Genomic DNA, 13,256 nt, shown 5'->3' with positions numbered 1-13,256 from the left:
TCAGCAAAAAAGTGCTCAAATGGGGAACAAATTTTGGAGTCAAACAGGGCTTTTTCTGAATCAGATACTGTGATTTTGGTGATTTGAACTAAAACTTTTTTTTGCTCTCTGCTTTACTTTCCAAAAATCTGAAAAAAACTTCTTGGCAGAGTACAAGCTGAAACACATTTCCAGTTACTGAGACAGCCCTATAGCAAGGATGAGTCAAAGCCCTGACCTTGGCATTTGTGGAACTCCTGCAATATGGAGCAGCTAATTGAACAGGGAGTCCTTCACTCCACCAGCAAGTTCCCTTCACTCACATAAAACTGACACTTGTGAATATCTTTTGCCAGAATTTATCAAAGGTCATAAATGGCATTATAGAATATCCTGAATTGGACAGTACCCAAGGGATCATCCAAGTCCATCTCCTCCATTATAACATGGATACATGACAAGAGCATGTTGCATCACAAGCATATCTCATTTTCCCTTTGGAATATGTTCTAAGCATATGCTTGGAAGGCATCCTGATTTTTTCCTGGGCAATGATGTACACTGGGCTGCAGTGCATACCTATCAGAGCAAGTCTGAGGGACGTTGGTTCTCTCTAAATGCACCTGGCAGAATTATGCCAAAGCATAATTCTCATATTTAGAGCAGGGGGACCAGACAGCAAGGTACACAACGGGGTATTATGACAGAGAGTCCTGTCTGTACTCACTAGATTTACTGTAAAATCTGGGGATGGATTATTTTGTGACATATGGTATGCAGGAACAGGGAAAAGATATTGCAAGGTATTATAGGACACATCACTCGATGACGAAAACCTTTAAAAGAAAATCCTCTTGCTTTTTAAGAGCACCACCTGCAAGCAGGACTCCACATCAAACACACTGTGGCAAGAGCTTCTCAGGTAGCTCATCAACCACTTGCAGGTTGTACAAGTGACCATGACAGAGTTTTACCTGTAATTTAATGACCTGATAAATTAAAACAATTGTGGTTGCTTGTAGTCGGTGATTTAATGAATGTAACTTCATAACTAGACCAGTACTAATTAACATATACCCCCTTGGTTATCAGAGAAAAATAAAAATCAAGATGTTTTGTGGTTTCAGTGTTTATAAAAGTGTTCCTGTTGGTAGCTTACATGGACTTAATTTAAGGTTTACGGTCAATTCTTCCCTTGCCCCTGAAAACCACAAAGCAACACTCAGTCAGATATACAAACTTTGCCTGGCCTAGGGGGAAAAGCTGTAAACTAACATTTATTCTGAGTTGCAGCATAAGCCCAGATTTATATGAAGCTTCACAGGCCTCAGCAAGTCTGGATAAATATGGCATGAAATGAGGTTTACAAAAAAAAAAAGCCTCTCTGTAAGTAGAACAAGTACTAGTCCATGAAATTTTAGAAGAAAATCTATTTTTCAGTGACAGATATTCTTTTGAAAACAAAGTGTGGATCCTTCTTAAATGTATTCTCACCTAAAGCCCTTTCATTTCAATGACAGCAACGGATAAAACAATAACAAAAACAAGTGCAAGGGTGTCTAGAATAAGGCACATGGGTTGGCACTTAGATCTTCTAGTGCAAATTTATCTTCGCTTTTCAGTTCGGGAAGTACAGGCCCTGTGACTTTTAAAAGTACATCCCACAGTCCCCCCAACAAGCAAGTTGTCAGGTTTTTTTAAGGTCTGTCTTTTCATAACAGGAATGATTGACACACTTCAGTCGTGCAACCTGAGCAGCTTCCAGATGCTGATGTCTTTCAGCACGAGTGAAGCAGTGAACTAGAGCACAAAAGGTCATTTCCCTTTTTTAAAATAGGCAGGAATCTGCCTTTGACATTGAATCTTTTCATCACAAATAAACCTATGAGAAAGTTTGTCTGATGTTTATTTCCTTGAACACTGTGCAGTGTTCGCTGAAATAATGAGTGGAGAGGAACTGGCTTCGTTTCTGTGGTTGGTTTTGTTTTGTTTTGTTTTTTTTTTTTCCAGGATGGAAGCAGTAAACATACTAATAAAGGCCAATGAAATTATTTAACATTTAAACAGTGTATGCCACTTTCATTTATCTGTCCTAGGCTATCTGGATCCTACAGGATGCCTGAGAAACAGAGCAAGTTCTGTGATTAGTTTTATATATAAAAGAAAAATAAATATATGTTTACCTTTCTAGTGAGCTATTAAATATTTGATCAACCCTGCCTGTTATCAGGAGCCATCTCTTTTGTAGTTCTCTCTCAAGTCTCAGCAGATATGGTTGATTTAAAAAAACCACAACTAAATCCCCCCCAAAATTCACAGCAGTTTCTACCTGTTCTTATTTTGTATCATAGCCTCAATGCTTCCTTCCAGATGCACTTTGATTCTCCATTTTTTGTCTATGATCTGAGCACATTAAAGACACACACTGAAGAAAGAGGGAGGTTGGGAATTTCTGACTGTCTTTAGCACCTTCTTCAGCCATATAAGTTGGCAGGGGAAAAAAAAATTAAAAATCAAGTGATTTTTTTTTTTTTTCTGTTTAAGATGGGTACATCTTTCTGGGAGTAATTCTCAGTAATGTAACTGAATTTTACATTGCTGAACCATCCAGGCATTTTATTGTCCTGAAAAAAAATGAAAGGAAAAAATATCCAGAAGAAAAAACAGGTTCCAGACTGATCCAGTCAGCCACAGGCTTTAGTACCTTTCTCCTCTAAAATATATTGACTTCCTCTGACCCTCAGGGGCTCCACTGATTCACAGAAATCTGAGTCATAACTACAGAAAATATTTCTCTCCCCAGAAATTTGCAGTAGGAGCTGAAATTTTGCACAGATAACATCCTTCTTTTCTTCCCTGGCACCTCTGCTGAATTTTTTTCTCTGTCTTCATGGTATGGGGTTACCATATCCCAGTACAAGTGTGCACTTCTTAAAGCAGTGCCTTTTCACTCCTATTTCCCAAGCAACCTCAATAAGCAGACTTTTTGCATCAGCAATATTTCTTTCCTATGCAAAGATAATATAAGTTTCTATCTATTACTTCCCAAACACAGGTATTGCAGCATTTTTCAAAGGAATAAGAATAGGTGCCCCACTGGTTCTGCAGGCAGGGGAAGTATGTAGCTCATGTGCTCTATAGTAGAGCAGAAGCACCTCGAAGTTTCACCTCAAAACTGAAGAAAAAGAAAGCTCTTATGCAGTCAGCAGTCAAATTTGTTGTCTCTTCAGCAGATATTACCCATGGATAGACAGCAGTGTGAAATCCAAATTATGACAAAAGAATAATTTCATTCATTTGCCTGTAGTACCTTGTTATTTTACCTGGTTCCTGTCCATATTCCCACAGTAACATCCTTGATGTCACTCTTTTCCCCAGGATGAGCAGCCCTGACCCAGCCTGGTGGGATCCTACTGCCAGTCTGGCCACAACCCCACCATGCTCTCCCTCACCCCTTTGCAGTGAGACACTGCTTAAAGAAGGACTCTCAGCATCTTTCCTCTGCTTCAGGAAAGCCCCAGCTGATCAATCAATCAACAACATCCAACTGAAGCAGTTGGTCACACCATTTGATTAATTGTGCCAATTACCAGGTGTTCAGAGTAAACAACTTCAAAAGCAACACAGTATGGAAAGTGGGCCTGCAGCTATGTGAGAATGGGTCAAACTGCTTGAAATCATAAATATATTCATAAAAATCCCATTTCATTCGCTAACAATTTACTTCCGAGGGGGCGAATTTCATTCAAAGGAGAGAGAAAAGACAAGGTTCAGTAAATGTGTTATTGGCACAGTCAGGTATTCCAATTGCTGAGGAAAGTGGGCTGGCAGGATTTAAGAGAATTTTACCTATTATATGGAAATACAAAGAAAATCTGTAAATTTACTGGGTAAGGCAACAATATTTGCTATTTAACTTCAGTGGTTAACATTTCAAAATCTCAGGGGTCAAAAGGACTGTTAAACACAAAGGACAGTACGATGTAGGATATTATTTTTTTTCATTTTTGCCTTCCTGTACATTATATGTGGGCTCATTCCAGAGTATTCGAAAGAAGACATCCAACAGTAGGAAGGGAAGCAAAATCTTTTTCAAATATAAGTGTTAGAACATTCTCTACAAAATATCCCCTTTCATTTTCAGATCTGCTACACACCTGATCCTAATAAAAAATAGCCTGCTTTCCTTTTTCATGATCGTCCATCCAGTTTATATAAATTAGCACATTAATATGTCAAATACACTCATTACAAACTAACACACTTTTACACTAACGGGAGTTGCATTGTTGACTTCAGTGGACATAGGATGCCTTATTTTTTGAGGAATACTTTACTAGATATTGGTATGATGAGTCAGCCAGCTGTTTTTTTCTACCATGATTTTCACCTCCAGGAACACTCCTTCACAGTTCACATAGAAAGAGCTGGGTGTGAAAATATGCTAAGACTGTGGTTTGCTGTCCCTACCCTGACATCCTGAACAACCCCTTAAATCAGAAGAAAGATAGCAGACCTGAGCAAGTCAGTCGGGTAGCTGTGCTGTCAGGGTGAATTAGGAGAAGCTGAGCCCTTGGTTGCTGCCTTCAGCTGAGATCAGCACCAGCACCTCTTCCTCCAACAGAGCAGTTGAAAACCTCAGGTGGGGTGAACACAAGTCCCCCGAGCACATCTGCAATTTTCTGGCCTCTCTGCCCATACAGGTGTTCACTCTTCACCCAGCCCCACCAGGAGGATGCCATGAATGTTTGTGCCCATCACCACCCATTGAGCAGCACTAAGGGGATGATGGGTGACAGCTCACTCTGCCTGGGCTGGTAGTTGCTTTACCATGACCTGAAATAATTTGTGTTTTCAATCAGCCTGTTTGCCTGACGCTGGAGGAGGACAGAGGATGAGAGCTGGTGGCAGTGACACTGACCTGGGTTAGACTGGGACAGCTGAGGCAGAAGCCAAGTGCCTGTCCTCTACCCCTGCAGCACACTCCTGCTGCTGTCCTTACCCACTCCCAGTGGCAACACCCCAAAAGCTATGCCCACCCAATGGCTCAAGGTGGGATAATAGATAAGAAGACACACATTGCCCAGACCCAGTGCAGGTATCAACCTAGTATACTTGGAGGCTTTATTCAGTCATGGAGTTCCTGTGGCCTAAGGGAAACCACTTGGTGTTCTGAGTAGGCAGAAGGGACTTTACAAAGAATAACTCACACTGATTCTGAAGAGAAACCGAAGTCTGAGCTGACAAAGACTAGCATATTGTCTCCTACCCTGACCCACAAGGTCCTTACAGGGTAGTATTGAAGTCTACTGAAATAGTGTGGGGAAATAATGTCCTAATGCATTTCAGAGACTTAAGACTATCAGTCTCCAAGGGGAGTGGCAGGAAAACAAATAATCCATCACTGCTAGCACTGTGCAGAAAAGTCCCTACATTAGTTTAGCCAAGGTTATCAAATCCATGACAAATATGGGGTTCGCTTTCTTATGCTTCCAGACAACTCACAAATCTCAAAGTGCCAAATGAACTAAATTGCTATGAAATTAGAGTCATACAAAACTACATGCAACAATAAAACCCAGAACAATCTTCATTTCCATGGCATTTTTGTCATAATTAAAAATATTCATAGAGCTTTACAAAGCATGAAATTACCTTGGCATTTCCATATCACAGAGTAGAACCTTGGCATTAGCTCGGGGTAAAACTCTGGAGCCCTGGGAGGCTGCACATTGCACATCAAACAGGCATCTGCAGAGCTGTTCAAGTACATGGTGGATGCCCTGTAAAACTGGAGGCAGCCACAAAACAGCTGGAGTGGTCCAGTGCTTTTGGACAAGACAGCTCTGACATTTTCTGTCAGCTTAGGAAATCTGCACAGGGTGGGAGGTGGATCAATAGCGTAGAAAACATCAGAATGACATTATGGGGACTTGGAGAGAGGTAATGTGTTCCCAAGCATAATAGCTTCAGCTGCAATAATTAAATGTGGAGCTTTGCTCGGGCTGTGCATGACAACAGCCCCTCTGAAGCAGACTGCTAGCTGACATGACCCAAATAACATGCAGAGGGCTAAAAAGCACCAAAAACAAAGACACCTTGGTACAGTAATCCTCAAAATTTTTGGGTGTAACCAGAAGCAACTAATAAAGGGTGATGATCGTGAGGTTGGATATTCCTTACGTTTCTACTCAGCAAAGGAAGTGAAAATGTGGAATTCCCCGTTTGAAATGGGGAGAAGTACTGTGACTGCATTCTGACAACAGCTTACTCTGTTAGAGTAACCCATTCACGTAACAAACATCCACTTAAGTCAATGGATCAGTTTATAGGAGAAAATAACGTTTATTCAGTGTAAAAGGATTAAGAACTTGGTCCATGGAATTCACGAGCTGAAAATAATTCAAATACGTGCTAAGAATTCTTTGGTTTAGGGGTTCATACCCCTTTTCAACCCATCCTTATGTGGGCAGCACAACACAACCTGCTTTCCAAGTCTCATTATATATTTGCTCCCAGGAATTTCACTCAGGTCTGCTTCTAACTTGGGGAGCTTGTTGACCTGAGACAGCTTGAAATAAAGAGGATTCTATTATTTCAGTAGCACACCTGAATACTTAGCAGAAAGGTAGAGATACATGCTGAGGTCGAGAATACCAAGACACAAATTTAAGTACCCTTGTTGCAAATGTTTGACCATGAAAGCCCTTCTGAAAGGATACATATAAAAAAACCTCCAACTTTTCAGTTTCTGTCCCATCACTGAGTGAAACAAGTAATGTTCTAATATCAAGGTGGATTTGAATGCATTGCCATCAAAGTAATTACATTTGACAGAAATGAGAAATGGGATCCTGTTATATATGGCAACACACTTTATTACAAAAATCAGACTGTGCTAGAAAAAACAACACAACATATTGAGGTCAACTGAAATTCCTGTAGAAAAGAGGATGAAACTAAAATGACAGACAACACCGAGATGAAAACACAGATTTTCAGGATAATTTCCAGTGCATTCTAAGTCTCAGAGACTTATCTACAAGATTTCTGTCAATCATTATCATGGCGCTGATCCATCCAACATGATTCAACTATTCTATAATTTTAAGGTGCAATATTGATTCAAGTAGTCAACGTGACAGTAATCAGAAAGGTGAAGCTGGTTACTCTGCTGGGAACATGTTCATCCTTGCAATGATAGGAAAAAACTTTTGCTGGACTCAGTAGGCACAAAGGCTCAACTGAGCCTGAAAATGCTTGTTTTCTTCCAAGGGTCTCATGAGCAGAAACACAGATAGACATGTTCTAATAACTGGAACAGAATTAATAAAGTTGGAAAATATTTTCAAGAAAAGAGAATCAAATAGTAATGGAAGTGGAAGTCAATTGAAGTTTTACTGGTAAGATTACTCACACAGAATACATACAGATGGACATTTAAGGTCATGCTTACTCAGAGAAAATCCTCATCCAAAAAACAGGATCGGGCAAGAGTCTGGCAGGTAGTCTCAGGAGTAAGCAAAACCTTTGCCTGGTAGAAACATAATCAAATCCTCCAGATTTCATGAGACACAGGTGCTACAGTAGCCTGATATAGCACTAGGCATAGCAGTGTGAGGTTGAGATCAATCACTGCCAGCTGCTGAAGTGCTTGCTTTTGCCCCTCCTCCCCACTTACACTATTGTGGGAATCCAATAAACATATTTCAAATAACCTCTTTTGCCAAACTGTCTGTTTTGTGTTAACAGTGCTTCTCTTTTGTCATCACCAGGGCATTATCTGCCTTTACAAATACTGGTGTCTTCTATGGATTTTATGCTTTCTACTTATTTACACATCTGTTTTAGCTTATTTTTACTCCATATTCTTTAAGTAAACTGACCTACTTAATCACTTCACTTTGCAGCTCACTGAGTACCATTTATTAGTGTCTGTTAATGTCAAAACATCCTACAATTCTTTATTTTTCTGGCACTTTCTCTGCACTTATAAAGCAAAGTAAAATCAGCAGAGGAGAACAGCATTGCTAACCAGCTATTCTTAGTCCTTTACATGCAAATCTGTAAACTGTTATGGTATTCATTTTCAATACAAGCTCTCCAATTATTCTTAAATATTTGAATGTTAGCATCAATGTAATCAAGTTACTTTAATTTTCAGTAATAATTCATAAAATTAAAGCACTATCAGATTACACTTTGTTTTCATACACTTTAACCTACACTGAGCAATATTTTGACTTTCATTTTAGTGTGGCAAAGAGCTTCACCATATTAATTAATTAAGCCTTAAAATCCCTCTCCCTAACAGGAAAATCTTACTATCTCCATTAAACAGATAGGTAAGCTGGAGTCAAACTGTGTCTAATGACTTGCCTGACTAAATGACAAATCCAGGAATAGAGCCAAAAACTCCACTTTCCCAATTCCTTCTGCTTTATCACCAAAAAACATTCTCTGACTCTGGGTAAGCATGCACAAACTGCCTCAATATCTATAGCTGGCTGGACACAAAAACAAATTTCACTGCATTTCTTTTTTGGTCTTCTATACAGAAAGACTCCATCAAGGCATGTTCTAATTAATATAGGAAGATGGTCAATATAATATGTTGACATCAAAGCTCACATTTGCTGATAGTGTAAGCCATCTCATTAAATGGAAAGAATTAATTATAACAGTTTATCAATGTCAAGTTCTGAACTAGAGGCTCCCAAAGCAGTGAATGCATCATTGCACCTCTGTTTGAACTACTTTTCCTTTGCTGACAAAGTCAAATATGAATGTGCCAATGTTTATGAACTATAAAGCTTTTCCAAATCCATGCATTATTGTCTGACTCTATTTTGCCACAGTAAAAATCAATACAAGCAGCACACTAAATTAGACTAGCTATAAGAAATACAGTGTACATGTAATATCTGTGATAGCCTTCTGAATACATTAGTGTCTTGCAGCAAAATTAATTAAATTGGTATTAAAGATAACTCCATTGCTTAATATCTTGCAGTGTTTAAGGAAAACCCTTCAATGAACTTAAGATCCCCTCAGGTATATGAATATCATTGGAAACTAATAGCTGCTAAAGTATGCCTGTGCAAACTTGGTAATATTTCAAAAGAATATCTTTTATGTTTCGGGAAACATCTATTAATTCCTGTTGCTCAGGTTATTCCATGAGTTGAGAGGGACATTCAGAGATACGCATTTAAAATTAGAGGGATAGGACAAGGAGATACACTAGACTACTTGGTACAGAAGGAACACAAATACACCAGGGTATGGATGTACAACCCATTCACCAAGTGCTACACAAATTGACATTGACAGTATAAATCTTCTCACAGCAGCAGCCATAGTGTCCCCCTGGACCTTGTTTGTGGGTGAAAATAGAGCTGAATATTGAGGATAATCTTCCACACCACAGAAAACAAGTTTGAAAGCCTTGAATCCTTTTTTCCTTTATTTATTATGGTAAAGAAGTGGAGAGATATGGCCAGAAAAAACCTTCAGTTCTCTTAAAGTTTGTTCTTACTTCTCTTATAGGCAGAAGCACTGCAGCAGCTTCACAGCAACTCTTGTTCATACCATACCTTGCTCTCTCCTTTTCTGCCTGTGTTACTCCACATCAGTTCTGCAGGGGATAAACTGCATAAGCAGGTACTCCTGCATGCAGAGATGTGCTCAGTACCTGCACACTTTATTAATCTCTCTTTAGGGCTCAGTTTCACAGCTGACAAATTGCCTAGTTAGCCCAGAGTCCTGGCCGGTGTGTACTGGGTAGTTTTACCTGATGGAGAGAGTCTGGCCAGGGCAAGTGTGTTTGCAGAGCCCCAGGGCTCCACCTCAAGACTAAGCAAAAGAAGAAGGAAAAGGGAGTAGATCCAGGAAAAGATACCTTTATCTTCATATATCCACAACTGTATGTCATTACATGGGGCAGCAGTGTGTACTAATCAGTAACAATTTTTCCTAAATGTTATTTTTTCATCAACCTCGAATTCCAGTTCCTTTATACTGACTTTCAAAAAGCTGGTATATAACTGACGTCCAACAATTACCAGGCACAATAACAAAACATAATCCAAGGAATTAGCAAAAGTCCATAAAATTAATTTTATTTTTCACTCCAATATTTAAATACAGAATAATTCTTCAAGGAAGTATGGATGCTGAGGAAATATAGAGATAGCTGCCTCAGTTACAACATTTTGAGAGCATCAAGCAAGCAGAATCCAGGGTTTGGCTGTGTCCTGTCTCTGGTCTTTGTCAAATATGGCAAATTTGGCAAATTATGTTGGCATTTACTCCTTCACAGGCATTTATTGGAATAAAGCTTCCAACAGCGCAAGTTCCCATTGCATTGAGAGCCTAAGACAGTATGTGTGTGAACAAATTGATTACTTTATGAAAAAAAACCCAATAACACAGAAGATGGTAGACAACCTTATTCCAATTCAGAATCTTATTGATATATTGGGTTTGCATTACAGAATATGTGGATGTAAATGTGAGAGAAACAGGCAAGTGTGCCATTCTGCCCATTTTTCAGTTTCAGAAATAACAGTCCTGGTTTCCCCTACAGAAAAATAAGAGTAGGGGAAAAAAAACAATGAGGAAGAGAACACGAAGAGGTCAGAGAACAGCAGTGCTGGTGTCTCTCATCCCAGTTAAAAAGATGAGAATTTTAAAAAATGTAATCAAATCCCTCCACCCTATCCTCATCCTCAACCACTGTAACTCTCTGCTCCAGCATCTCAGTGTGTTCCTCCTGCCTCTTGACACAGGTGCTTGTCCTGGCCACACTGAATTATGTAGAGTACAGAGGGTTACAGGGAAACGCTCCACCACCAGCCGAGCTGGGGCTCAACAACTCTGTCAGCACTTCAGCTAAATTCTCTGAAACATTGCCACGGTGTGGCAATTGAAAGTATAAGACTTTCGATTTTCTATTCAACAATTAGTTCTCTACTGCTGTAAATCTGCTTTTAACTTTAATGGCAGGTAATGTTAAAAATAGAAAGATTTCTGGCAAAGAAATAGCTCCAATTAAGATAGAGAGAAAAAAAACCCAAACAAAGAGAAACAAAACACCACCAAAAAACGCCAATGCAGTATAAGTACCACTAAAAACCCAGGTACACCAAAACCACAGTAATCTTCAGACACTGTAGTAACATCACTGAGACCAGTTATTGTGGTATTTTAAAATTAAACATTACACAAATATGCATTACGCAAATACTATATTGTCAAAACTTATGAATTGCCATTTTTAAGCATCTTAGTAAGTATAAATCCCAAAGATTAAATAGTCATTTTACACTTTTTATTGAGGGCAAGCAAGGCAGATTTTTAATTATTATTATTATTTATGTGACTTTTGCCATGGCATATTCAAAGGTAAGGCAGGCAGGGTTTACCAGCACCTCCTTGTGGGCAGCAGGGTATTACCACGTGTCTCACTGCAGGCAGACACATCCATCTACAGTTTATTTTTTTATTAATTAAGTATCATCAGATTTTAGTAAGCCATCAGGGAGGGTTTTAATGTGCTCTCGTGAGGGGCAAGCACTCCACTGACAGTATGGAGCCCTTCCAGTCCCTTCACACTGAGGCTGAGATTCATCCTGTACTGATCAGAGAGGGTTCACCATCTCACTGTCAAGGAAGGTTTATGCACATGTTTAAGGAGACATGCTATGGAGGGGGAATATTTTTTAAGTTTTACTGATATACTGACAAAGATTTTAGTGCAGATTTTAAATTCCATAGAAAGATTTTATCATCTACTCCCACCAATGACATTATTACAGGGGAAAAAAAACAATAAACAAACCAACCCAAAACACCAAACCACACCAAAAAAAACCACCACCACCCCCCCTCACAAAATAAAATCTACAAAAAACCTCAACACACACAGGTCTAATTTGTTAGGGGGCTATGAAGCCCACAGTTTCCAAAGCACCCTTGAGTTTGGGAATTGAAATCTCACTAAAATCGACAACTGCTTTTAAAAATCAGAAGAGAGGAGGTTTGGGTTTAGTTTGTTTTGTTGTTTGTGGGGCTCTTTTTAATTCCTTTTAAATTTATATAGTAGTGCTGACTCAAATGGAGTTGCTCCTGATTTAGGCTCAGAGAGGAACACATTAACTGTTTCTCATGACAACAATGTGCCTCACAAGCACACACAGAAAAAAACCATTAAAAACCCAAACAAACCCTATTTAGTTTTTTTTTCCGGAAGTAAGTGAAATAACCTTCCCCCTCCCCTCCCTACACAGTAACACTCTGTATGTGTTAAGAATATAATGAAATATAAAAGAATATAAATTTCCATCATAAGGAAAACTGCAGAATATTCATATATTTATCTAACGTTGCAAATGTATTGTTCATTCCAAGAAATGTTTTGCTGATTTCTCAGGAGTAAGAAAAAGTAATTTAAACTCTGAGGTACTAGAGATACTGTACTCCTCCTGTCCACAGAGGCCCAAAGCCCAACCCCACATATAGCAGGCAAGTATTGGATTTTATGCTGTTTGACATTACAGATAGCAAAATAAACAGGAAAAGCTGTAGCAGTGTGACAATAAGTTACATACCGTCAAAAGCTGGAAAGAGGAGAACTAAAGATGCTATAGAGCTTTTGAAAATACCTTGCTGTTACAAAGACAAGTAAAGAGAGGGATACTTGCTTTCATGTTATATATTTTGTCAAAATACAAAGAACTCATCACAGTTTTTATACCAAAAAAAATAATTTAAATGAAAATTACCCATCAAGGTGTTTTGGTTGTCCTACACTGGAAGTTAAAAAGGTAATTTTTTCTTGTGCAGGCAGAGAAATTTTCTTTGGGAAACAGTTGGCATTTTTAACCTAGCCTATTATTTGGCTTGCTTAAATCTAAATTTATAAGAAGAAAATCAAGTCTCCCATTCAGAGATAAATGTGTGTTGGAACACACAGTAGGACTGGGCCATTGAGTTTAAACAAATTCTCCTTATTTTGCAGAAGTACTAAGTGTGAGAGGAAATTAGTTCAGTATAATTTTTAGCTGCTTGTGACATTTCAAAGGTCATTTCTGCTCCTCATACTGCCAGATATATCATGCAGTATAAGCACCACAAAAAACACAAACAAATCCACAATACTTCCTGGGTTGAGCCACATGAAAGTTTAAAAACATATAAATATAGGTAACCCCTAAGGTGTGGTTTTTCTCCTTAACAGCAGAGTTAACAAGGTGATTAATACAAATTTCTCTAAA

Source organism: Corapipo altera, unplaced genomic scaffold (genome assembly GCF_003945725.1).
Source record: "Corapipo altera isolate COAL_440 unplaced genomic scaffold, ASM394572v1 1, whole genome shotgun sequence".
Lineage (NCBI taxonomy): Eukaryota > Metazoa > Chordata > Aves > Passeriformes > Pipridae > Corapipo > Corapipo altera.
Note: the sequence above shows the minus strand (reverse complement) of the source record.